This window comes from Theropithecus gelada, chromosome 15, assembly GCF_003255815.1.
Source record: "Theropithecus gelada isolate Dixy chromosome 15, Tgel_1.0, whole genome shotgun sequence".
Taxonomy (NCBI): Eukaryota; Metazoa; Chordata; class Mammalia; order Primates; family Cercopithecidae; genus Theropithecus; species Theropithecus gelada.
The window spans coordinates 22,216,071-22,243,251 of NC_037683.1; the positions used below are offsets into that span (position 1 = coordinate 22,216,071).

General features: G+C 38.3%; 1 long non-coding RNA gene and 1 pseudogene across 2 annotated transcripts; both read left to right on the top strand.

The window, feature by feature from the left end:
- Positions 1-6,517: 6,517 nt before the first annotated feature.
- LOC112608316 lies at positions 6,518-26,433 on the top strand. Its single transcript, XR_003115975.1, has 2 exons — positions 6,518-6,651; positions 26,181-26,433. It is a non-coding gene; the product is annotated as an uncharacterized LOC112608316 (long non-coding RNA).
- LOC112608315 lies at positions 16,965-17,608 on the top strand (annotated as a pseudogene). The gene has a single exon (XR_003115974.1). The product of XR_003115974.1 is annotated as a breast carcinoma-amplified sequence 4 pseudogene (transcript).
- Positions 26,434-27,181: the final 748 nt, after the last annotated feature.

Below are 27,181 nucleotides of genomic sequence, written 5' to 3' on the forward strand. Positions count from 1 at the left end.
CTAATCAGATGTACTTAAGGAGATAAAGTCTTAAATATGGATGTTTGTATTCCTATTCATGAGCATTTCAAAGGTGTTCCACTTCTGAGATATAAGTACAAATTCAAAATATCTATTTTCTCTGCTATAGATTCGATAACCATCTCATGTTGATGGGCCTGACTTCAAGTGAAAGAAAAAAACAACCTCCTTCTTTACTGTCAAAATAACAAACAGAATGAGATTTTAGAAGAACATTGACTGATTTTTACTTCATAATTGAAAGATGGGCCTATTAAAGGGACAGAGCAGCCCTGATGGAATTGTGTGATCATTTGCACAAATGCTAATTTTGATGTGTGGTACTTCATAATTGTAAACATAGCATGGCTGGGTCCATATCATGTACAATGCATCCTTCCCCCAGGGGGCCTAGGCCTCAGCAAATCAATTACTGAAGGGCCATTTGCAGGGATTGAGGATTGGGGTATTCACTCTGTCTTCTTGCTGTGCTGATGGACAGAGCCCGTCTGAAATGACAGGATGCTGTGCTCACAAGGGAAACTGTCTTCTTCTCCAGATGAACCATCTTTCTATGTACAGATGTACATATGAAGCCTGGAGAAAATCGTTTCCTTTCTCTGGCCTTAGTGTTTTCACAAATAATATAAAAAATTTTGAATAGTCTAATGTCACTGAAATGACTCTGCTTGATATGTAGTGTGGAATGAGAGAATTTAGGCTTTTAATTAAGAGACCCAAGGATTCAAGTTCTGCTCAGCCATTTGGGAGGTCTTGAACAAGCTTCCTGAGTTTGTAGAGCATTGCTTCCCTCAACTAAAAACAAGTGAGAATAATAACACATTCTTTACAGGGCACTGGGTATGCTAGTTGGGACACAGTCTTCAGTACATATTTGCTACATAACTGAACTTTTACATGTATAACTTAATACACACCAATATGTATGCGATTAAGTAATCAAATATTTACATTTGTGCACTTTTACCCCTACAAAAGTCCAGGAGGTTATGGAAAACATGGCAAAGCAATAAAGATGTGCCACAAGATGAATAGAATTCACTGCCCCAGATTCACATAGCCTCATCACCATAACACAGGTGTTATGCACTGAATGTTTGTCTCTCCTTAAAATTCGTATGTTAAAGCTTTAACCCCCTATGTGATAGGATTTGGAGGTGGGGCCTTGGGAGGTAATTAGGTTTTGATAAAGTCATGAGGTTGGGGCCAACATGTTATTTGTATCCTTAGAAGAAGAAGAAGAAACCAGAGTTCTCTCTCTTTTTGCCACGTAAAGAAGTCACAATATGAAGGCAACCATCTAAAAGCCAGGAAGAAGGACCTCACCAGGAATTGATTTGGCTGGCATGTTGATTTTGGATTTCCAAGCCTCTAGAATTGTGAGAAATAAATGTCTGTTGTTTAAGCCATTTAGCGTATGGTACTTTATTATGGCAGCATGAGCTGACTAAAACAGCAAATACTCAGTAAATGTTTGTCAGATAAACACATGAATAAAAGTACCACATGCCAATCCTTACCTCCATAAATGAAAGTCCGTAGTGTTAATTAAAATTGTAAAAAAATAAATTTTTTAATGAAGATGCTAACTTGCCATCTGCCTCCTATATATGCAGGTTTGTCTTTTCTTTCTCCTCCTCCTCCTCTTCCTTTTTCTTCTTCCTCCTCCTTCTTCCTAGCTCTATCTGGTTTGTTATAATAGCAATGGAAAGAATATTTCTCATGCAATGCTCTGAGCTCAGATCCATTTGTGTGGAAAGGTCCATAAGTCTGTGTGCAACCTTAAGGTAGGGTTCTTATAAGCATTCACTGAAGTAAATTCATCAGAGCCTTCCCCTGGTCACACAGAGAAAGCCTCTATGAAACCCAATGGGGAATGTAAATTTGGTAGTGGAAGCTGAAAACATTATGCATTTTGTAAAACCCATCTCAAATTCTTTTGGGAAAGATAATGAACTAAAATACTGGGAAATACTACAATTTTCTCCAACAAGAAATACGATAATTTAAGTTGGAAAGAATGGACTTCTAATAAATGGTACAGTATTTGATGTTTTAAAAAAATCAAATAAAAGGCCACAAATTGAATAAAATAGTTTTTTGTTAATGGTGAAACTTGCAGGGCCAGTTAGAGCTCATTAAAAGGTGATGGGAACTATGCAGATTAGATCAAGTTTGGTAATTGGCTGGTTCTGAATCCATTAGAAAGGTTATAGGGCTGTTTGGGTGGGTTATGTTTTATAAATGGATGATTAGAAGTATATTAATGGGCCAAAGGGTTATAAGGATGGGATTGATTTAGTAATATAATGTCTAGGATAACATTAGACTGGGGGCAAGGTTATAAGGATAGAATTAGATTTGGGAAACAGGTCAGTTATGATCATATTAGACAGGTTATGGGGTTGTTTGAAAAAGTGTCCTTTGTTTAATGGCAGTGAGAAAACAAGTATCTAATTAGACTTCCTGTGCATCTTTAGCACTTCTAATACCCTGGTGCCTTTATACATAGAAATTACCCTCCAAAATTTATGTAGGATCTTGACAAACATCTTACTAAGGGTTCAGGTATCAAGCCAAGCCATTAATTCCTAGCAGAGTGTGGTTTTCACTGGCGTGTTACCAAAATATAAAAAATGCATACTGGGAAAAGAGACAGCATGAGATTATGTCAATATTTCTCAAAAGCAGGTTCAAGAGGAGATAACATTTGATCAGAGTCACAGGAAGCTGAACAAATACTTGTCACAGAGATGGTAATAGGAGACTGAAAGGCAGAGTCTAGGAAGAGTGTGTTCTATGAAAACATGTGGGCATGATAAACAGACCAAAGCCTTCGAGGAGCTCAGACAGCCTGTGTGCATCTGTGTTGGAGAGAGTGGAATAAAAGAAGGAGGGCTGTACACATGTGTGTATTTGTGTTTGCAGTAAATGATAAGGAAAGATAAGATGGCAGAGACTAGAGTTTGAGGGAAGAGAGTATAATTTATAAACTTTGTTAATTATAAATATGAACTTCATCTTTTCCACCAGTCTACCCCCAAATGTATTCCACAGCAAACACATATCATAAATACACAAGAAAACAATAAAAATGAGAATTCTGTGGTCAAATATGTTTGTCAATGCTGTTTTAAATTCTTAGCATCTGCCACTTCTAACATGCTTAATTCACACTAGAAACTTCAAGGTTGTGGCTGGGCGTAATGACTCACACCTTTAATCCCAGCAATTTGGGAGGCCAAGGCAGGCAGATCACTTGAGGCCAGGAGTTTGAGACTAGCCTGGCCAACATGGTGAAATCCGTTCTCTACTAAACATACGAAAATTAGCCAGGTATGGTGACTCGCACCTGTAGTTTCAGCTACTCCAGAGGCTGAGGAGAGAGAATGGCCTGAACCCGGGAAGCAGATCATGCCACTGTACTCCAGCCTGGGTGACAGATTGAAACTCTGTCTCAAAAACAAACAAACAGTAAACTTAAAGGTTGTGAGGAGTTCTGCAGTTACAAAAATATGATTCCTTGCCTTCCCTGACCCACCACGTTTTAAGATTTTGAGATTATAGATACCTTTGTACCTGTTCTAACCTCCAACAGAATGGTTATTAATATTCCTTTGCATAAATATTCTAAGGAATATACTTTTGGAAAGCATTATTCTAAGAAAAGGGAAGCTGTTCAAAGAAAGGCTAAGAATACTTAATTTTATCATTTTAAAAAGAAGATAGAATGATACAGAAAGTTAAACTATTGCAAAGAAAATGGGAAAAATATTGATATTGTAGTAGAATATTTAATTTGAATTATCTATTCCTAAATGGGTATATGACCTTTAGAAAAGTTGATCTCTATGTGTCTCAGTTTTCTTAAGTATATGGTTGGAATAACAAAGGAATTTAAGAGCACTAGATAAGATAATGCTTGTAATGATGAACAGTGCCTGGTAAGTAGTGAGAACTTGATTAATATTAAAAGCTGCAAAAATTCTAACCTTCCCCGCAGTCTCAGGTATTCTGGCATGCTCAGTTTTACCTCCTGTTCCTAGGTTTAACTGTAGGAATTCCTCCTCACTTTACGTCCAGGGCTTCCTTTTAATCTACTGTCATATTTGGAAGCATTATAGGGAGATATTTTTTACCAGCTAGACCAAGGGTGGTAGATTAAAGCTCATGGATTGGGCATCAGTTATCCTCTTTGCCGTTGGATAATAGTAAGTATACTTGATATAAATTGAATGAGATGCTCCCATGATTAGTCTAAATATCTAACTGGTACAAGAAGCAGGGTTTTGAGTTGTAAGCACCCTAAATCATGTAAGAAAGGAGCCACCAGCTAACAAGGTCATTGTGCCAATACGGATACTGATCTTAAATCTTGGGCTTCTAGGAAATCTTTGCCCAGCCTCCAAGCTCATTTCTTCCTGGACAGCCATTCCACTTAGAATCTATTGTCTCAATTCTGAACATTTGCCTGATATTCAGACTTCCTAAATATCCCTCCCTGTCTTCACCAAGCCTCTTGGCCAAGAGATTTTATAAATTCAAAAATGTTATGTATATTTTTTCTTTTTATTTCTCAATATTACCTTTAGCAAGTAATCAAAAAGAGCCTGGACATAACCCAAGTTAAAATAATCAATAATAGCTGAAATGTCTTTCCCCTTCTTTCAGGGACAGGAGGAGTTACTCTTAAGAAGAAATAAGAAACAAAACCAAAAGCAGTCTGATCTCTGCTTCTTCGGGGGAGTGACGGGGTTCTGAACTCTGTTCTAAGTCAGTTTTCTGCCCATTTCTATTTCTCCATGATTTCTACTCTAGGGCAATAAGGAAACAGTTAAGTTTCTATATCAGGATAAAAATTTGAATCTCAACTCACTATTATTACGCTGAGCGCATTAATATGGAAGCAAAATTGGTTTACTCTTAGATCGTAAATGTGGACTTTAAATGTTCTTACCACAAAAAAGAAAGAAAGAAAGAGAGAGAGAAGGACAAAAGAAAGAAAGGAAGAAAGGAAGGAAGGAAGGAAGGAAGGAAGGAAGGAAGAGAGAGAGAGAGAGAGAGAAAGAAAGAAAGAAAGAAAGAAAGAAAGAAAGAAAGAAAGAAAGAAAGAAAGAAAGAAAGAAAGAAAGAAAGAAAGAAAAAGAAAATATGGATTACTCCACCTTTCTTTCCTTCTTGCCTTTCTTTTTCTTTTCTTCTTTCACATCTGTCTTGCATTTTCCTCTTTTTCTCCATGGAAGTCCCATTGATGTCAGTCGCTTTTCTCTCTGGTACCCTCAACAATATTGTACACACATTTCCCTTTTCCTTAGGTTGTATTTGAAGTTTGATTTGGTACAGAAAAAAACCTCACATTTAACAAGCTAAAATAGCCAAGTAAAATTTACTGCAACCTTTGTAGAAATTAATTTGTGCTACAAGACATGTTATTTATTTTCTTTTCTTTTTCTTTCTTTCTTTTTTTTTTTTGAAACGAAGTTTCGCCCTGTTGCCCAGCTGGTGTGCAGTGATGCAATCTCGGCTCATTGCAAGCTCCACCCCTCAGGTTCAAGGGATTCTCCTGCTTCAGCCTCCTGAGTAGCTAGGATTACAGGCATCCGCCACCAAGCCCGACTAATTTTCTGTATTTTTAATAGACATGGGATTTCACTATACTGGCCAGGTTTTTCTTGAACTCCTGACCTCATGATCTGGCCGTCTTGGCCTCCCAAAGTGCAGGGATTACAGGCGTGAGCCACCACGCCCAGCCAAGACATGTTATGTTTTTTTCTTACTGAAGATTTAATGATTAAATGTGTGTCCCTCTAAACTTCAAACTACTTCAAGAGGACAACGTTGCCTTATTCTTCTTTCTGTCTGCCCCTTTTCTGGTCCATGGTTCAGTGGTGAATAATCGTTTGACAAATGATTGCCGGATGAAAATGAATGAAAGTATTTCTTCAAATCTCAGCTATGAGTATCACCCCACCCACCATTTTACCAAGAGGGCTGAAGCAGTTCGTCTTTATTGCCCATTCCAATTAAGACACTATATGGTCTGTGATTTAAAACAAACAAGCAAAAACACCATAAATAACCTTCAGATGAACTCATTCAATAACCTGGCTTTATTTCCTTGTGAATGTGAATCTAACAGATTTTTTTTTTCTTTTTAATGTTTAAAAACAAAACCTGATTTGTATGCTGAGTTTGGTGCTGTGGTGAGTTCCTTTCATTGTGTTAGAAACCTGTGAAAACAAGGGGTTTAGATGAGGACAACTGACAGATCCTTCACTATGAAATCTCAAATTGGCACCATCGTAATAACCAGGTGTATCTATAAATCAGAAACAGCTTTCCCAGCAAGACTGCTTTACCTCACCTCCCACTGCGTTACTGCTCCTTTCCAGGGCCGTCAACTTCCACTCCTATTGCTAACTAACTCACCACTCAAAGCAGGTGGATGGTTAAAGGAAAGAGCCCTCAATGTTTCCTTCCTGTGTTCATTCTCCCTCAGGTCCCTGGACTTTGGGACTCATTCTACTCGACTTGATCCCCACTCTCCACGCTGATCACATACACATGTTCACACCTGGCAGAAGAGGAAGAGGAGGCATGAAGGAATGGCCTCTTCAGAATAGAGAAAAGGTAGGAATCATCTGGGATGTTTACCAGAGAGAACCCCTTAGGCTGACTCAGGAGTTGGACTGAATGTGAAAGAGACCAAGTAGGTAAGCCAATAAATATACTATAAAGCTTCCCAAGAAAACATCACCATGGCATTCTCAACACAGATTTTCTTCCCATTAGAGGATATTTTCCACTGGGAAATATATAAATCCACCCAACTATCCATGTATACAAGAAGGTGACCATCAGCCATCCACTTTCCTCCATGTTCAAAACCATGTCTCTAGATTAAATCACCATGGTCTCTCGGTTTAATTGCTTTAACAGCCTCCTTCTCCAGAACGCAGCCACCACAATTGGTTTATAGAAATAGAAGTCCATTTTGTATTCCCACTTAACATCCCTGTTGGTTAAACTCTTTTTCCCATTAATTTTAAGATAAAATTCGAAGGCACAATAGCTTATGGTACCCTGCATGACCTTGCCCCTGTTTAACTTTCTAGCCCCCTTCTGTTCTACTTTGCACTAGTTTTCAACATAAAACAAACTTTGTCGAGTTTCAGGCCCTCCATACAGGTTACTCTTTCTGCCTGAAACCTTCTTCCTCCCACCTTCACATGACATCTGGCTTATTCTATCGACTAAAGCCTAAATTTCACTTTTTTTGTCAGCAACATTTCATTCTATTGACAACCCCTACACACCAATATAAATCAGTCTCCCAGTTATATGCTGACATTTCAGCTTTTACCTTTCTCTATAACATTGATCACAATTTGTACTTATATGTATATCTGCAGATATATACATATTTCTCTCTTTCACTAGACTAGTGAATCAGCCAGAGTTGAATTTTCCTTCCGGGGAGATTTGCCAATGTCTGAGGTTATGTTTTGCTGTTAAAATTGTATGCCAGGGAAGGGAATATTACTGGCATCTAGTTGGTAGAGGCCAGGGATGCTTATAAACATCCTATAATGCACAAGACACTTTCTCATAATACAGCATTACCCAAACCAAAATGGCAACAGTGTCAATATTTGAGAAACCATGGCCTAGACTGTAAGCACCGTGATCTAGGTGGAAGCCATGCCTTCTTTAAACATTTCCGTTTCCCCAGGGCCTAGACTTTATTTGACATATATTGTGCTTAATAGATGTTGATTGGCTGAACACATATTCCTTATTACAAACACAGGCTAATCATTTACTGATTTATCATTTACTGAGCGTCAATGGCATATCAGGCCATGTATTTGCCATTGATACTATAATGAGACAAGAGTCCATATTATCAGGAGCCTTAGAATATGGAAGAGGAATGAAAAAGTGAGCAATCAATTGAAATTGGGAAAGTTGTAATGCACTGCACAGTATAAAAAATTAGTTTACTTACTGAAGTGGCACAAAGGATGTTTAAAAGAAAAAGTAACATGGATCCTTCATTCACTTAACAAATATTCATTGAAGGCAAATGTTGGAATGTATCAATGAAGAAGACAAATAAGACCCCTGTCCTAATGGAATTTATATTCTAAAGGAAAAGACATACAGCAAAAGGAACACTGCAAATCAACAAGATCACTACAGGTGAACTATGTGCTCTGAAAACAATAGATAAGATGATGAGTTAACGTATAGCCGAAAGAGTCCACTTTAAAGGGAATAATTAGAGAAATTACCTTTGAGGACATGGTATTTTGCATAAGGTTTGAATACTACAAATTGGGCAGATGTACAAAAAGATATATAAACTCACTTTCCAAACAAATTAAACAAAATATGTAACCTATGTAAAAAAGACCTTTGAATAATGCAGGAAGATGAAGGAGGTTGATGAATCTAGAATTCTATGAGATTCAGGGAAAAATGGCATCAAATGAAGTCAGAGACAGATTTTTTAAAAAATCTATGATAATTACCTAGGTCATAGCAAAATGCATGAGTTTTTATTCTAAAAATAATGAAAATCCACATGGACTTTTTAAAATTAAAATTTATGTTTTAAATGGTCACTCTGGCTGTCTCATGAACAAAAGTGGAAAGAATGAAAGCAGATAAAACTACTAGTGAGGCATTGCAGTGGTCCATATGACAGGTGAAGATGACTTTCTTTCTTTTTTTTTTTTTTTTTTTTTTTGAGTTGGAGTCTTGCTTTGTCACCCAGGCTGGAGTGCAGTGGCATGATCTCGGCTCACTGAAACCTCCAATTCCTGGGTTCAAGCAATTCTTCTGCCTCAGCTTCTTTAGTAGCTGGGACTACAGGCATGCGCCACCGTGGCCGGCTAATTTTTTTTTTTTTTTTTTTTTTTTTTGTATTTTTAGTAGAGACGGAGTTTCACCATGTTGGCCAGGTTGGTCTCAAACTCTTGACCTTGTGATCCAACCGCCTCGGCCTCCCAAGTGCTGGGATTGCAGGCGTGAGCCACTGCACCTGGCCAGGTGATGATGACTTTCATATGGTGGTAGAAGTGGAGAATGGAAGAAGTAAATGAATGTGATATGGTTTTCTAAGTTATCATAGACAAAAATTGGTGAAAAGATAAATGCAAGAGAAAAAAATTTAAAAATCAAAACAATACCTAACTGTGGAGAGTATTATTTCAAGAGATGATTGGATTAGAAATGATGCTTGTATGTTTTGTTGGTGATGGTCACATACTGCAGTTCGACATAGTATAATTGCAACATTAAACATGAAAATAGCCATAGTGGCAATGCTTACACAGTACTATATGTCAAACATTCTCTGCATTTTACAGACGTTGGCTGTCTTAATCTTCAAAACAGCTTCATATGTGAGATATGACTAGTCTCTCCATTTGAAAAAAGAGGAAACCAAAGTAAAGAGAGTTAAAGTAACAAAGCTTAGAGCAAATAGCAAGTATCATGGAAGTGGAAATACGAACAAGGAAGTTATGTAGAGGAATCTGTAATTCAGACTGCAGCTCCAGGCTGCAAATCTTAAGTTGCGATATTTAAGGAATGGTTGAGATTTGAAGTCCATGTAGAAAGATAGTATTACCAACAATAACAAAAAGAGCCTTTAAGGTTTGGTAATATGATTGGCTAAACAATGTAAAGAAAGATGGAAACAGGCTGGGTATGGTGGCTCATGCCTGTAATCCCAGCACTTTGGGAGGCCAAAGTGGGCGGATCACGAGGTCAGGAGATAGAGACCATCCTGGTTAACATGGTGAAACCCCGACTGTACTAAAAGTAAAAATCAAAAAAAAAAAAATTAGCTGTACACGGTGGCATGCGCCTGTAGTTCCAGCTACTTGCGAGGCTGAGGCAAGAGAATTGCTTGAAGCCAAGAGGCAAAGGTTGCAGTGAGCCGAGATTGTGCCACTGCACTCCAGCCTGGGTGACAGAGTGAGACTGTCTCAAAAAAAAAAAAGAAAAAAATATAACCTTTAAGCTTTGGTAATTCTATTGGTCAAACAATGTAAAGAAAGATGGAAACAAATGAGTAAGCAAGTCTGTCTTTTGTGGTAAATTTATATTCTGTTATGTTGGAACATTTGGAAAATATAGGAAGTCTTCAGATTTTCTGGGTTTTGAATGCCACGCTAAGTAATTTTATTTTCTGTATGTATTCTGAAGTCTTAGAGAGCCTGTGAGAAAAAAAGTGGCAGTGTAGAGTGGTACTTACAGATGACACATCAGGCAGTAGTAGGTGGAACAGTTAAGAGTGCTAGTGAATAGAAGTTTTGAAATCATTTAAAAGGTAAGCACAATACCAAATTTCCTGCCGGGGACAAGGAATAGAAGAGCAGAGTAAACAATATATGATGATAGCAAAAGGAGCATCGCAAGGGGCTGATGCATTCACTTTAGGAGAGCAGTCCAATATCCTTGGGGATTCTGTCTCTCAGAATGCTATTTCTCCTTCATGCCTCCAATGTGTCCCTTCTATTTCACTTTCCTTGAGGATAGGTAATTTAAGAGCTGTTGGGATTTTTGTCAAAGAAAACATTTTCAGTGTTTCAGATTCTCAACAAATGGGGCTTGGATGAGAAATTTCAATCTGGCAGAGATATGATATACTGTGTATAAATCTCTGCACATAGAATTGAAGACCTAAAATATGCACGTCAAAAATCTTCAAACACCCAAAATCCATATTTCAGTGTCCAAATAATTACTGATAGCTCCTTTTTTTCCCCCTCAGTTAATTATTATGTGGATTGCCCTGAAGAATGTGGAAAGAAAAGTAAATAATATTTATGATTGCCTTCTATCTTTTAGGCTGTATTAGGCATATCGCCCTACAAGCACCCTGAATAGTGATTAGATTGTTTATTTATCTAGCATAATTGACTTCTCTACTTATCTGAATTTACTATTAAACCACATGTTTCCTCGGGCTAAGAATCAAAGCTTGTATAATACTGACATTTGGGAACACGGGTGCAACAGCCATATTTTTTAGTTTAAGTTCCAACTTTCGTTCTATGAATAGGTGTATAAACTTCGACAGATAATTTAACCAATCTGGGCTTAACTTCTTAGTTCAAAACTAGAAAATGTAACAGAAATCATGATGAGGATTAAGAGTTAATAGATTTAAGCTGCTGGTCTTATTTTGCATCAATAAATGTTATTATTGACATATCTCCCATATATAATTGGAAATCAATAAGTATTTGATGTTGGAATGGTTGGATATTGTTATGGTCTAATGTGGATTGCTTAAGGAAGTGTTTTTGAAGGCTATGTGAAGCAGATAAAGAAATGCTTAATGTAGCGTGGCTGTACTGAAGTTGTATTGGTTGTACTAGTGTGCTTGTGTTGAAGGTGGGAGGCAAGTTCAAAGGAAAACAGGAATTCAGATGCTAAAAAAGTGTGTGTAGTGAAACAGTGTTCCATATATGATATTAATGAGTGATAAGGGTTGCTTAGTGCTCAAGTGGTCTATTCAAAGGTCCATGGAAATATTGTGAGACTTTTGAATTTATAACTAGAAGCTCAAATATTGTTTAAAACAACATTATTTCTGGGCCATGCATGGTGGTTCACACCTGTAATCCCAACACTTTGGGAGACCAAGGTGAGAGGATCCCTTGAGCCTTAGAGTTTGAGTCCAGCCTTGGTAACATAACGAGAACCCATCTCCATAAAAAATAAAAAATAGCCAGATATGGTGCTATGCACCTGTACTCCCAGCTAGTCAAGGAGCTAATGTGGAAGAATTGCCTGAGCCCTGGAGGTTGAGGCTGCAGTGAGCCATTGTCACAGCACTGCACTCCACACTCCAGCCTGGGTGACAGAGCTGAGACCCTATGTAAAAAAAAAAAAAAAAAAAAAAAAAAAAAAAAAAAAAAAAAAAAAAAGATAAAAGAAAGAAAAAGATATTTTTGCATTTTGGAAAGAAATGGGACAATTTCTCACCTAAGATAGTAAAAGCGGTCCATAATTCAATAAAATGTACAGCTGGAGATTATGAAACACAAAGAAGAGTTTTGTTTTTACATGAATGCATGAAAAATATTTGTAATAGAAGCAAAGACATACTAGAGAATCATGACATAACCTCAGAGACCATGAGGTGGGAAAGAATAAGCAGGCTTAAGAAACAGTTGTCAGAGGAGACTTGGCTTTATAAAGACAAGAGGAGAAGGAACATTTGGTGACAAGGTTCCTGATATAAAGGAGGCATTTATAATGGAGATTAGGTTATAACTGGCACAGAAATAAAGGTCAAGGAAATTTTCAGAAACCAGAAAGCATAGATTTTAAATGACAAGTTAAGGTGGGATGTGTAACTCTATGTGTGTCTGTGTTGTGAGAGTACAGATGGGTGAAAAGACTTGTATTTTAATGGTGGATAAGGATGCTCAGGATGAGAGGCAAAAACTGTGTCAACTGCCCTTTAGATTTCAGGACAATTCAGTCTGAGATTCCAAATCCTTTTGAAAGCAATGAAGTGAATTTGCAAATTTCTAAAAAAAAATGAGAATTTAATGTGACAGAAAATGTATTATACACAATGGTAAAGTAATGGTTCAAAGTCCTCAAAATTAAAAGAGATATATAGGATGGATATAAACCAAAAAATAATTAGTTAACTCATGTCGTTTAAGAGATTATGTAAAACAACCTTTCCCGCACTTTGGGAGGCCAAGACAGGCGGATCACTAGGTCAGGAAATCGAGACCATCCTGGCTAACACGGTGAAATCCCGTCTCTACTAAAAAATACAAAAAACTAGCCGAGCGAGGTGGTGGGCGCCTGTGGTCCCAGTTACTCGGGAGGCTGAGGCAGGTGAATGGCGTAAACCCGGGAGGCGGAGCTTGCGGTGAGCTGAGATCCGGCCACTGCACTCCAGCCTGGGCGACAGAGCCAGACTCAGTCTCAAAAAAAATAAAAAAATTAAAAAAAATAAAATAAAACAACCTTTCCCGAAGGCTCAGGATATTACTTAGGACTATGAATGAGCTTTAAAGACAGGCTGCCTAGATTTGAGTTTCAGTTTCATCTTTTTGCAAATATGGGTCTTAGGGAAGTTAATTAAACCTTATGTTGCTTCTTTAAGATGACTATAACAACAATAGTCATCCTGTAGAAGTATAAGATTATACTTATAAGATGTATAGAAGTATGTCTCATACTTCTATAAGATGTATAGAAGTATAAGTACAGATGTATAGATTCTATAAATAGATTCTATAAATACATCTATGGATGTATAGAAGTATAAGTCTTATCCTTCAATATACAGATTTATAGAATCTATACATCTATGGATGTATAGAAGTATAGGTCTTATCCTTCAATAAGATGACTATAACACATCTGTAAGATGACTGTAGGAAGGCCAAGGTGGGCGGATCACAAGGTCAGGAGATCAAGACCATCCTGACCAACATGGTGAAACCCCATCTCTACTAAAAACACAAAAAAATTAGCTGGGCATGGTGATGCATGCCTGTAATCCCAGCTACTTGGGAGGCTGAGGCAGGAGAATGGCTTGAACCAGGAAGTCAGACGTTGCAGTGAGCTGAGATTGCTCCACTGCACTACAGCTTGGCGACTAAGCAAGATTCCATCTTAAAAAAAAAAAGACTATAACAACAATACTAACAAAATAAGAAATTTTATAATTATAAATTATTTAAAACAATTCTTGACAAATAGTAAATATAATTTGACAAAAGCGTTTGTTAAAACACACAAATGACACAATTTATTTATTCATTCCTCTACTGAAGGACATCTTGATTGCTCTCCACTTTTGACAATTTTGTATAAAGTTTATGCATTCATGTGCAGATTTTTGTGGGGACATTTTCAGCTCCTTTAGGTAAATATATAAAAACACAATTGCTGAATCATATGGTAAGAGTATGTTTAGTTTTGCAAGAAACTCCCAAACTCTTCCAATGTGTCTTGTACCATTTTACATTTCCAGCAGGAATGAATGACAGTTCCTGTTACTCCACATCCTTATCAGCATTTGGTATTGTCTGTGTTCTGGCTATTGGCCATTCTAATAGATGTGTTGTGGTAACTCGTTGTTGTTTTAATTTGCATATGATGTGGAATATCTTTTCATATGTTTACTTGCTATCTCTATATCCTCTTTGGTGAGGTATCTGTTAAGGTCTTTGGCTCATTTTTTAATTTGTTTTTATTTTATTTTTGAGTTTTAAAAGTTCTCTGTATATTTTGGATAAGAATCTTTTATCAGATGTGTCTTTTACAAATATTTTCTTCTAGTCTGTTGCTTGTCTTCTCATTTTCTTTACATCTTTTGCAGAGCAAAAGTTCTTAATTTTAATAAAATTCAGATCATCTATTATTTCTTTCATGAATTGTGCTTTGGGTATTGTATTTCAAAAGCTAACCCCATATCCAAGGACATCTAAATTTTCTTCTTTGATATCTTCTAGTAGTTTTCAAGTTTTGATTTTACACTTAGATATATGATCCAATTTTTGTGAAAATTGTTAGGTCTTAACCTTAAACCCAAAGGTACTGGTATTCAGAAGTGAGTCTTTGAGAGCTGATAAGCCATGATAGCAAAGCCCTCATAGATGGGATTAGTGACCTTATAAAAGGGCTTGAGGGAGAGAGTTTGTCTCTTTTTTTTTTTTTTTTTTTGCATGTAGATGTCCAGTTGTTCCAGCACCATTTATTGAAAACATTATTTTTGCTCTGCTCCGTTGTATTGCCTTTTCTCCTTTGTTCAAGAACCAGTTGACTAAGAGCTCTCTTATCTGTTCCATTGATCTATTTATCTAGTTCATAAATACCGCACTGCCTTGACTAAAGTCCCTTCATAGTAAGACTTGAAGTCAGGTAGTATCAGTCCTCCAAGTTTCTTCTCACTCAATATTGGATCAGCTATACTGTGTGTTTTCCCTCTCCATCTAAGCTTGGGAATCAGTTGGTCAATATCTAAAAATATTACTTACTGGAATTTTAAATGGAATTGCATTGAATCTGTAGATCAAATTTGGAAGAACTGACATCTTGGCCATATTGAATTGTCCTATCCATGAACATAAAATATTTCTCCATTTATTTAGTTCTCTGATTTATTTTCTCCAATTTTTGTAGTTTTGTAGTTTTCCTCATATAGATCACATACATATTTATTCCATTTATACCTAAGTATTTCATTTTGGGAGTTATATCTATGGTACACTTAGATAATGGAATATTATTCAGTGCCAAAAAAAAAAAAAATGAGCAATCAAGCTATAAAAAGACATGGAAGAACCTTGTGATGGTTAATATCATGTGTCAACTTGACACACATTGTTCCTGGGTGTGTCTGTGAGGGTGTTGTCAAAGGAGATTAACATTTGAGTCAGTGAACTAGGAGAGTCAGACCCACCCTCAATCTGGGTGGGAACCATCTAATCAGCTGCCAGTGCAACTAGGATAAAAGCAGACAGAGAAATGTGGAAGGACTAGACTGGCTAAGTCTTCTGGCCTCCATCTTTCTCCCATACTGGATGCTTCCTGCCCTCAACATTGGACTCCAAGTTCATCAGCTTTTGGACACTTGGACCTACACCAGTGGTTTGCCAGGGGCTCTGGAGCCTTCAGCCACTCACTGAAGGTTGCGCTGTCGGCTTTCCTACTTTTGAGGTTTTGGAACTCAGACTGGCTTCCTTGCTCGTCAGTTTGCAGATGGCCTATTGTGGGACTTGAACTCGTGATCATATGGGTCAATACTCCTTAATAAACTCTCCTTCGTGTATACATCTGTCCTATTAGTCCTGTCTCTTTAGAGAATCCTGACTAATACAAATCTTAAATGCATATTACTAAGTGAAAGAAACCGAGATGAAAAGGCTGCATACTATATGATTCCAACAATATGACATTCTGGAGAATGTAAAACCATGGAAACAGTAAAAAGATTAGTGGTTGTTGTGGTTGGACAGTGGAGAGGAAAAATAGGCAGAGCACAGGTGATTTTTAGGGCAGATAACATAAATGATCTGTATGATATTACAATTGTAAATACATGTCATTATACATTTGTTCAAACCCATATAATGTACAACACTAATATTAAACCCTAATATAAGTTATGAACTTTGAATGTTCATGGTGTCAACAACAGTTCAATTGTCATCAATGTACCACTCTGGTGGCAGATGTTGATAATGAGGGAGGCCATACATGTATGGAGTCAAGGGATATGTGGGAAATCTATATACCTTCATCTCAATTTTGCTGGGAACTAAAATTGATCTAATAAATAAAGTATTTAATAATAATTTTAAAATAACATCCATACCACTATGGTTTGAATAGATGCATCTTTTTAAAATCCCTGTGTTAGAACTTAAACCCAAAGGTGTTGGTATTCAGAAGTGAGCCTTTGATAGATGATGAAGCCATGATGGCAAAGCCCTCATGGATGGGACCAGTCCCCTTTTAAAGGGCCTGGGGAAGTGAGTTTGTTTCTTTTTGCCCTTCTGCCATTTGAGGACACAGTGTTCATCTCTTCTCCTCCAGATGACTCAGCAAGACAGTTCCATGTTGAAGTAGAAAGCAAGTTCTTTCCAGACACCAAATCTACCAAAACCTTGATCTTGAACTCTCCAGCCAACAGAACAATGAGAAAAAATTCTATTGTTTATGAATTATCTAGCCTAAGGTATATTTTTCTAGTTGCTCAAATGGACTGAGACATTTACCAACTGCTTGACTTTGGGTAAATTACATAAGCTCTATAAGTCCCAGTTCTCATATTTATGACATAAAAATAGAAAAATACGTGCCTCACAAAGTGTGATGATTAAATAAAGATTAAGTGGAGGCCCGGGCGCAACCACGGGCTCCCAGGCAGCCTGCGTTAACCGGACCCCGCCGCCCTCCTGATGCTGCTCGTGAACGCCGATCCGAGCCCGTGCGCAGCTGAGCGCGGGAGCTAGCGCTGTTCCTGACCCCCGAGCCTGGGGCCGAGGCGAAGGAGGTGGAGGAGACCATCGAGGGCATGCTCCTCAGGCTGGAAGAGTTTTGCAGCCTGGCTGACCTGATCAGGAGTGATACGTCACAGATCCTGCAGGAAAACATCCCAGTCCTTAAGGCCAAACTGACAGAAATGCGTGGCATCTACGCCAAAGTGGACCGGCTAGAGGCCTTCGTCAAGATGGTCGGACACCATGTCGCGTTCCTGGAAGCGGACGTACTTCAGACTGAGCGGGACCATGGGGCCTTCCCGCAGGCCCTGCGGAGGTGGCTGGGATCCGCAGGGCTCCCCTCCTTCAGGAACAAGTCGCCTGCACCAGTACCCGTGACGAATGAGCTGCCCACACTGTACAGGACGGAGGACTATTTTCCTGCGAACGCCAGGGAGGCACAGCACCACCCCCGCACCTGCCCTCGGCCTTTGTGAGCTTTGTGGTCTTCCCATCAGGAATGCTGGAAAAGTGACATTGTGTACATGCTGCAGCTTGGGGGGTTTTTTCTTTGTATTGCTGTTTATTTTATATTTTAAAGATATTTTTTAAATGTCGAGATGGGCTCTCACTATGTTGTCCAGGCTGATCTCAAACTCCTGGGCTCAAGTGATCCAAACCTGCCTCGGCCTTTCGAAGTGGTGGGATCACGGGCAGCATCCTCCGTGCCCAGGCTGCTGCCATTTTCAGATTTCCTCCCTGTCTCATGTGAGACTACAGGGTTTGGAGAAGCAGTTGGAACCCACGTGTGGTGCCTCCCACGTTGGCCTGCCTGGGGTTCTACAGGAGTTGAGGGGCCAGGCCTGGCCGGGGCTGATGGACAGCGGGGACTTTCCTTCTCTCCATGATGGCTTTGTAGCGGCTCCATGGTCCTCTCTGTGATGGGGTTTTGCACGGGGTGCGCTCTGCCACTGTGGTGGGTGGATGGGTGGATGGGTGGATGGGTGCTGGATGTGTTGCCTCTAGACCTCGGTGCCCACAGCCTTGAGGATCCTTCCAATAAAGGTGTCGAGAACTCAAAAAAAAAAAAAAAAAAAAAATTAAGTAAGATAGAGCAAGTAAAGCACTTAATATATTACATTGCATATAGCGGTCAAAGGGTATTTTTTATTACCTGTTACTACCTGATATAGTTTGGATATTTGTCCTCACTCCCATCTCATTTTGAAATACAACCTCCAGTGCTGGGAGTGGGGCATGGTGAGAGGTGCTTTGATCATGGGGGTGGATCCCTCATGAATGTCTTGGGCCAACCCCTTGGTGATAAGCAAGCTCTTGCTCTGAGTTCACAGGAAATCTGATTGTTTAAAAGTGTGTGATATCTCTCGCCCTGTCTCTTGCTGCTGCTTTCAACAAGTGATGTGCCTGTTGCCCTCACCTTCTGCCGTGATTGAAAGCTCCCTGGGCGTCACCAGAAGCCAAGCAGATGCCAGCACCATGCTTTCTATAAAGCCTACAGAATTGTGAGGTCAATTAAACCTCTTTTCTTTATAAATTACCCAGTCTCAGGTTTTTGTTTTTGTTTTTGTTTTTTGAGACAGATGGAATCTTGCTCTGTCGCCCAGGCTGGAGTGCAGTGGTGCGATCTCAGCTCACTGCAAGCTCCGCCTCCCGGATTCACGCCATTCTCCTGCCTCAGCCTCACGAGTAGCTGGGATCACAGGCGCCCGCCACCGCACCAAGCTGATTTTTTTTTTCTGCATTTTTTAGTAGAGACGGGCTCTCCCCGTATTAGCCAGTATGGTCTCGATCTCCTGACCTCGTCATCCACTCTCCTGGGCCTCCCAAAGTGCTGGGATTACAGGCGTGAGCCACGGCGCCCAGCCTCAGGTTTTTCTTTATAGCAATGCAAGAATATCCTCATATAGTACCACTATAATAACAACTATTTATAAAAATCACCACAATTATTTTGAATTTAAGGTTTTTAGACTTCATAAAAAGCACAAATTATCTGGAAGGAATTGCTTAATTAATAAACTTTAAAAATATTTTGCAGTATTTTGTATTTTAATAAAACTTAAAGCTTCTTCCTCAGTTGATCATCTTTTCTCTTAAAAATTTCTCATCATATATTGATATCATAAACAAAAAAGCATATCTAAACATATATTAAATATAAAATAAACAATAACAAGCATATTATTCTTAGCAGAAAGCAGGATGCCATATTATTCTTAGCAGAAAGTAGAAAAGAAATCAATTCTGTTGAAACAGGGAGAGGGACTTTGAACTATACAGACATTAAAAAGCTACTCAGGTGTGCAGAAGGAGGTTATACAATTCAATGAAACTAGGCACAGCATACATTTTGTACATAATGCATGCAAACGAAAATCAGAAGAAAATCAGTATTTATTTACTTTCTACCATGAGAATGTGTTGCTCTTGACCAACATGATTGTCTGCATTTTTCCAACAGTTGAGTTTCTATAGGATATGCACTATGTCCTGAACACTCTTGTGTACTTATTACCTATCAAACTTCCTAAAATATAGGAAGCATTTAATAAATATTTGACAAATGCATGTATTCATAAAGAAATCAACAGAAATCTAAAAACAAGTGACTACCTTATCCACAGGGAATGGAATGGATAGAGGAAGTGAACATCACACATTTTAAAATCAAGATTTTATGTTTGTTACAAACTAATCTGAAATATTTTGTAATTACTATTTCTAAGGCATTATTCATGAAGAAACTCTACTATTGAGTTGTCTTTCGCCTCCTGTCTCTTTAATAAAAACTGAAGAACTGACCACAAGTTTGCTACTATTTATGATTTTTGTATTAGAAAACCATGGGGATTCCTTCTTCCCTTATGAGACCAAATTCTCAAACTATTTTTGCTACCCCATATGTAAATTTTACTTCCTCCAGTGTGCCTTCATGCATTTACAATGATAACACTGTCAGTCTCGTTTTCCCATTCTTTCATAATTGTCTGAGTACCTCCTCTAATATCTTCTGTTTGTTAGTCATTGATAACTATCTGCCCCCACCCCTCATTTTTTTTTCCATCTGTAAAGTATCGATGTCTGCCTCGGAAGGCCTTTTTATACTTTCTGGGGTGTCAATTTTTGAATTCTGCAAAAGTAATTAAGATTTCCCTTAGTTCTCTTTTTAGTGCATTTTCTTCATTTTAAAATTGGTTGTTAAAATTCAAGATGTCTTGTAACAACCCCTCCTGCAATTAAGAGACAGACGTGTGTCTGGATGTTTTAGTAGGAGAAAAAAAAATCATTCAGCAAACAGCTGTGGTTCAGAAAGGAGCAATTCTGTGTTGTCCATGGTGCTGAATGTGATTTTCTGTGGGTATGGTAAGGCATTAATGGCTTGTCCAAGAATCCAAATAGAATTTGATTTTTACCAAGCACATGAGCCAGTCTGGAATGTATAATAGAAAACTGAATGCATATAGATTAAAAGTAGAGTGCATGTCACAGCATTAAAATATAACAATTTGATTCATTGTTTTGCCTCCATAATTGGAAATGTTTTAAGTAATACAAACAGATGTAATGTTTGATTCCCATCATTTAGGAAGATGTTTCTTCATGAGTCTTGGATGTTCAGATTTTTCTCTATTACTTAACTGATGAGATTTGTTTCTTAGCTCATTACTTACTAGTCAAATAAAGCATAAATTCAAAGAAATTTTATTTATTGCAAAGGCATTTGTTGAAGACCTAATATGCACAATGTCTTGTATACTATATGTTTTTGCAATACATATTTAAGTGTTATAATACGTGTCAATATCATTTATTTTAAAAGTTTACTTTTGTGGAGAAGGCATTTGGCTGCAACATCCTTAAGTATATGTACAACTACTTAGGCCTTGATGAATAAAGGGATATGAAATTCTGAGTGTGAGACTGGTCAGATTCTGACTTAAGCACTGAAGCAGAATGTGAAAGAGTCTTTTTTAAAACTTATGCTAGTGCCTTGCCCAATGCTAGATAATCCTATCAGGATCTAGGGACAGAGAAAGACAGGATGGAGAGAAAGATTTAAATCCAATTGAATGCCTGAAATTTGTCTACAAAAGGGCAGATGTGGCATGTGGATGCTCCAGTGAGATCAAGTGGTTTAAGGAACGTTCGATGACTGTTGGTGCATTACCCATGGGTTCTTTCACTTTGAATTATTCCACTATGAAATACTCATCTGCTGGCTGCAGAGAGAGGATGACAGAGAGAAAAGAAACATCTTTGCCTTGTCTAAACTTTGTAGAGAGGCTGTCACACATAGGGCAGGCTGTCTTCTCTCATTTGTGTTAACAGGCCCTAAATCACTCTTTCAATTCACTGCCTCTTACTGTGGGGACCATAGTGCTTGGTTCTTCCAGTATGCCATAGTTACAGAGGGCTCCCATGAAATATTTCAGTAGGTGCGTTGAAGGATTTCAACAAGCCCTCCCCTCCCAGCTATTCTACTAACCATTACTTTCTGGACACATACATTCCACCAAACTAACGAAACTCAAAGTAGCATTGGCAGTAAAATTCTCATGAAATCTGAATGTGCTAATTAACATCTACCAGTGTTAATATGTGGAATTGACCTCTGTGAACCTTACAATTAACACTTTTCTCAAGAGGCTATTCTGAGTATGCATTTTCTTTGGACTTCACACCCTGACCTTTTGCTTGTATCTTATAGGCCCATTTTATGAAGTAATCCTTTTCCCTGTTGTTAAAAGCAAGTGCTCAAGTCACGGAGTTGCATATGAGCACTCCAAATCACCATATGCATGACTTACTCCAAAGATTCTCACTGGGTGAGATGTTGGCAAATTTTGCAGGGTGATTCCAGCTTGTACTGTACAAGTCATTCATTGCAGATAACTTACCAATTTTTGGTCCCCCAATATTAATTTCCTATTGAATAGTAGTAGCATAACTATGGAGAAGGCACCCGTATGCATTTCCAAATGCATTTGGGAGAGATTTACCACCTAAATTGACAGCCATTAATAGCCCTTTCTTGCAGTGAAACTACCTTGTGAAATAACTACAAGGGTTGTAATTAGAGCTCCAGTGTCCTGGATTCAATTCTTAGGTTGTCTTGGTCTCATGAGAGTCATATATAGAGGAGGTGAATTTAGAAAATATAAAGTCAGTACAAAGTACCCTCGGAATATTTAGATAGGTATGGTTATAATTTTTTTCATTTGTTAAATGTGTATAATTGCATCTGTCTTACCTAGAGTTGGGATTATTTTTCTCTTCAGTTAGGTTTATGTTTATGAGAAAACCACTATAAAATTCTAAGAACTATTACAATTAAAAATGTGTTAATTGATTTGATAAATTTTTAGAGTGTGTGCCAAAAGTACACTATTTTAATGCAGGAAATTTTTTTATGCTTTCTTTATTTTATTGTTTCAAATTTAAATCTCAAAAATTGGCTAAATACCTTTCCTAAGCTGTTTTTTCAAACCAGTTACCACCATAAGTCATTTAGAAGAAAGAAGTACTTTGTAATGGATCTGAATGGAGTTTATGGTATTACGTTCTTAATAGACAGTTGTGCAGCCCTAGGCATGATCGACACAATTGGTGGGTGCTCTCTGGAGATCCCCTAAAGATTCAATAAGTGGAATAAATGGGCAATGGAGAATGAAGTGAGTTGGAAAAGTGCCTGGTTGACTTAATACATACTAGAAAGGAAAGACAGGGCAGGATTTATCTTCCACAAATACATCTGTTTTACTTGGACTATATACAAACATGCATGCATGTATTTGTGCACACATGCATGTACACACACGTGTGCACACACATGCTGCAATTTGTCTTTTACTTTAAATGTATCAAGTTTTCTTGGGCTTTATTCTGACAGTAAGTTGACCCACCTTGACTTCAACTGTAGTTAAAGAAAACCCTACCTCATCCAGAGCATAATTTGTCTCTGTCTGTTGCTGTAAAAAGCCGTATCTCTGGTGTTTGATAGTCAACCAAAGAGAGAGAAGACAGCCTAAGGGCTCTCAAGCTGGAATTGCTTCCATGTAGAACTGTTTATCAATGTGCTCACTCCACTTTCTCAGCTTTTTTCTTCTGAGGCTTACTTTCTTAATGCAAATACCTTCAAGCTACCCCTGGGAAACCTGAATGTCTGAATTTGATGCACTCTTATGCTAACCTGGTACCCTGGGTCCTTTTAATTAATATGTAATTAGAATTACCAATATTTATTGAAAAATGATTTGATGCTAAATACTTAACAGACATAATTTAATTTTTATAGCAAATCTATGAGGTAAGTATTGGTATTATTCTTATTTGATTATTGAAGGAACTAAGATCCATGGAGGTCAGTAGAGATAATAAAAATCCAATCATAATAAAAGCAGAAACTGAGACTTAAACACAGTAACCCAGTTTTTCTTGATTTAAAAAAAATATTCTAGCTTTCTTAGGAATTCAGTTTCAAATGGTATCTCCTCTCTTATTCCTAAAATGCCCATGGATTTCTACATTAAATTCAAAACTATAGGTAATGAATCAAGAACATCAAGACAAATATTGAATGTCTTCATTCAATATTTCCTGTTAATTCTAGGAAATTTTATACAATCAAATAAGTTCTGATTTCTGTCTATCCTAGTTCATGTCTATGCAGCCTCTTCCATCTCTAGGGAATCATCAGTATAAGCACTGGGCTTATCTGCAGCTCACAATCTGCAGCTAAGAAATCTTGAGACGCAGGAATTATCTAGGCTCAGTCTGCCAGCACCATTGCATTCAGCTCACTGAAGTCTGTGTTTTGAAAGCTGTGGATTCCAGTTATCCTTCCTTCTTCTATTCAGCATTTTCAGTACTGTTGTGCTATATCTGGTTTGTTTTGTTAGTAAAGAGAAGTGTCAGGGAGCTCTCTTGAGAGAGAATGAAGGGATTTATAACCCTAGATTCTGCAAGGGAAGGATAATATTAACAAAAAGCAAACAATCAATAATGGAAATTCCAATACCACTGCATCTTCAGAAAGTAAGATTTTTTTAGTAGCTACATATTTATAGAAAATGTTTAAATTATGTTCTTTGATTGAATATCAGATTCTTATCTGGGTAGGTCGAATCTAATTACATGGGTTCTTAAAAGTAGAGAATATTTGCTGACTGTGATAAGAAAGAGTTATGACTATGGAAGAATGGTCAGAAAGATGCAGTATCATTGGCATTGAAGATGGAATAAGGGAGGCATAAACTAAGAAATTAGGTGGTCTCTAGAAGCTGGACAAAACAAGGACACAGATGTTCTGCCAGATCCAGATAGGAATACAACCTTCCTGACATCTTGATTTTAACCCAGTGAAAATCATGTCAGACTTCTGACCTATAAGCTGTAGAATAACATGTTTGTGTTAAGTCACTGACATTGTGGTATGTTTTATGACAGTTAAAGAAATACAATAAGTTTGACTACTTAGACATCCAGACAAGCTGAAATCTATGCTAGATTTCCCATCCCCGGCTCTCCCTAGATGTCCTTACATTCACTTTTTTTATGGCACCTAAACTGAGGTTTAAGTCTGCTACAGTTTCTAAACAAAACTTGTCTATGCTGCAGCCTTGGTTCCATGAATGGTAAAGTGATAACAGTCTTAAGTTTAAATGCTGACATCTGCAAATCATAGACATTCCACATTCATTGTCCAAGAATGGCCCAGCCTGTAAGACTACACTTCTTGATTTGTGGAACAAATATCTATTTTATACCCAATATGTACCATTATTATGCTGATTCCAGGAATCCAGGAGAAAACAACATGGACAAAATCCTTATCCACCTGGAGTTTGTACCTTAGAACAAGGGTCAGCAATTGATGGTCCATGAATCAAATTCAGTCCACCACCTGTTTTTATAGTTTTCTATAATACAGGCATGTGTTATAAAAAAAAATTCATTTGTTTATTTTCAATGCTGCTTCTTTGGTAAAGGGGTAGAGTGGAGTAATAACAACACAGACTGTGTGGTCCACAAAGCCTATGATAGGTATTATCCAACCATATCTAGAAAAAGTGGGCTAATCCTTGCTCTAGAGGGAAAACAGACAATGAAAAAAAAATGTACAGATATGAAGAGTATTATGAAGAAGTATAGAGTGCTCTGGAAGTACCTTAGGGTATGGAGATGACATTTAACCAAATCTGACGTAACTAACACTTGGGTTACAGGTCATCACACTGGCTTGGTATCCCTTGCTTTCAAGCATCTCTACCTTCATTCTGTCAGATCCTAGTTTCCTATCATTTCGTGGAATGAGACAAACAAATATACAAACAGACAGACAGATAGGCAAGCATTATCATGACTTAAAGTCCCAGCTCTCTAACATCCTTGCTGTGTGGTGTTAAATAATGACATTAAATGGCTTCTGAGCTTCTTGTTTCTAAAATTGTCATAATTTTTGTAAGGATTGATTGTAAAACTATACAGCAGTAGCTTGATTGCATCAGTGATCCCACTAAAGACATCTATGTATCCACAGCCTCTGGTATCTGGACCCACTCTGTAACCTTTTGTGCCCTCCTATATTAATCAGGGTTCTCTAGAAGAACAGAACTAATAGGACAGATGTATATATAAAGGCAAGCTTATTAAGGAGTATTAACTCAGATTATCACAAAGTCTTACAATAGGCCATCAGCAAGCTGAGGAGCAAGGAAGCCAGTCCGAGTCCCAAAGCTGAAGAACTTGGAGTCAAATGTTTAAGGGCAGGAAGCATCCAGCATGGGAGAAAGATGGAGGCTGGGAGGCTAAGCCAGTCTAGTCTAATCTCTCCAGGTTCTTCTGCCTGCTTTTTATTCTGGATGCTCTGGCAGCTGATTAGATGGTGCCTACCTGGATTGTGGGTGGGTCTGCCGCTCCCAGTCCACTAACTCAAATGTTAATCTCCTTTGGCAACACCCTCACAGACACACCCAGGAACAATACTTTGCATCCTTCAATCCAATTAAGTTGACACTCAGTATTAACCACCACACCACCCATGCTGACTTCTACCTTAGCCCTTTAACTTTCTTTGGTCAATGGAGACATAGAAAATGTCACACAAGGAGAGACTCCAACATGTCTTCATGTGTTAATGCTTCCTCTTTTACTTCTCAGCCTTCCCCATGAGAACATGCCTAAGACAGACTGCTGAAGAAAGTGGCAAGTGGAGCAGTGCTCAATCAGCCTGGTCATCCCAGCCAAGCCTTCAGACATGTAAGCACCCTCCTCCGATCTGCATAGCTGCCTGGCGCAAACACTGTTGACCACTCTTGACTGAGCCCCACCGAGATCAGCTCAGAACAGTAGAACTGACCAGATAACTCTAGCCTCATGAATAAATTTGAGCGTTTATTTTATTTGCCTCTGAGGTTTCATGGTTGATGTTTTCTTTTTTTTCTTTTCTTTTTTTTTTTTTTGCAGCAGTTAACTGAAGCATATACAGGAAATGAGATAAACAATGTGCCTAGCATGTACTCAATAAACAGTACCTCCTACCTTCCCAACAGTGTCACCTGTATGATATAAATATCAGCAGGTGTTATTTCAGAGTATGCTGTCATTATTACACTGGTTGGAGTGATGTTTCACTTCTCCTGGGTTTCCAGGTAACAGCATGCTTGCAAACACGCGCGCGCACACACACACACACACACGGTTAAATAAACTGTGGATCTCACCATCTGCATTCTTAAGTAAGTACCTGCCTGTTGCATTCTAAGGGGACCAAATTCCCCTCCAAATCTCAACTTGCTTTCTCTTTAGGGAGCCGCTGTGTCTCCCACAGGCTCCTTTTCCCAGAAGAACTGAGCAAGCTACATCATGTCGGGGTCAGCACTGCCGGGCTTGTGAAGTAGGTCTGGAGACGGTTTCCAAAGAGACGTGTTATTAAAGAAACAATGCCTTTGTCTCTGCAGCAGGGCTAAGTGCTGTTTATTTCCAGATGCTTTCCTGGAACACGGGGAAGGGAGTGCAGCTGCACGTCATTCATGGAGTGGCTGAAACAGGATGGGGCACAACACCCAGACGAAATGAGCAGGCTCATTCAGGGGTGGGGACATGATGCAATTTGTTGTCCCTGAAAGAGAAGGACTCAGTTTCCTTCTTCATGGGCCTGC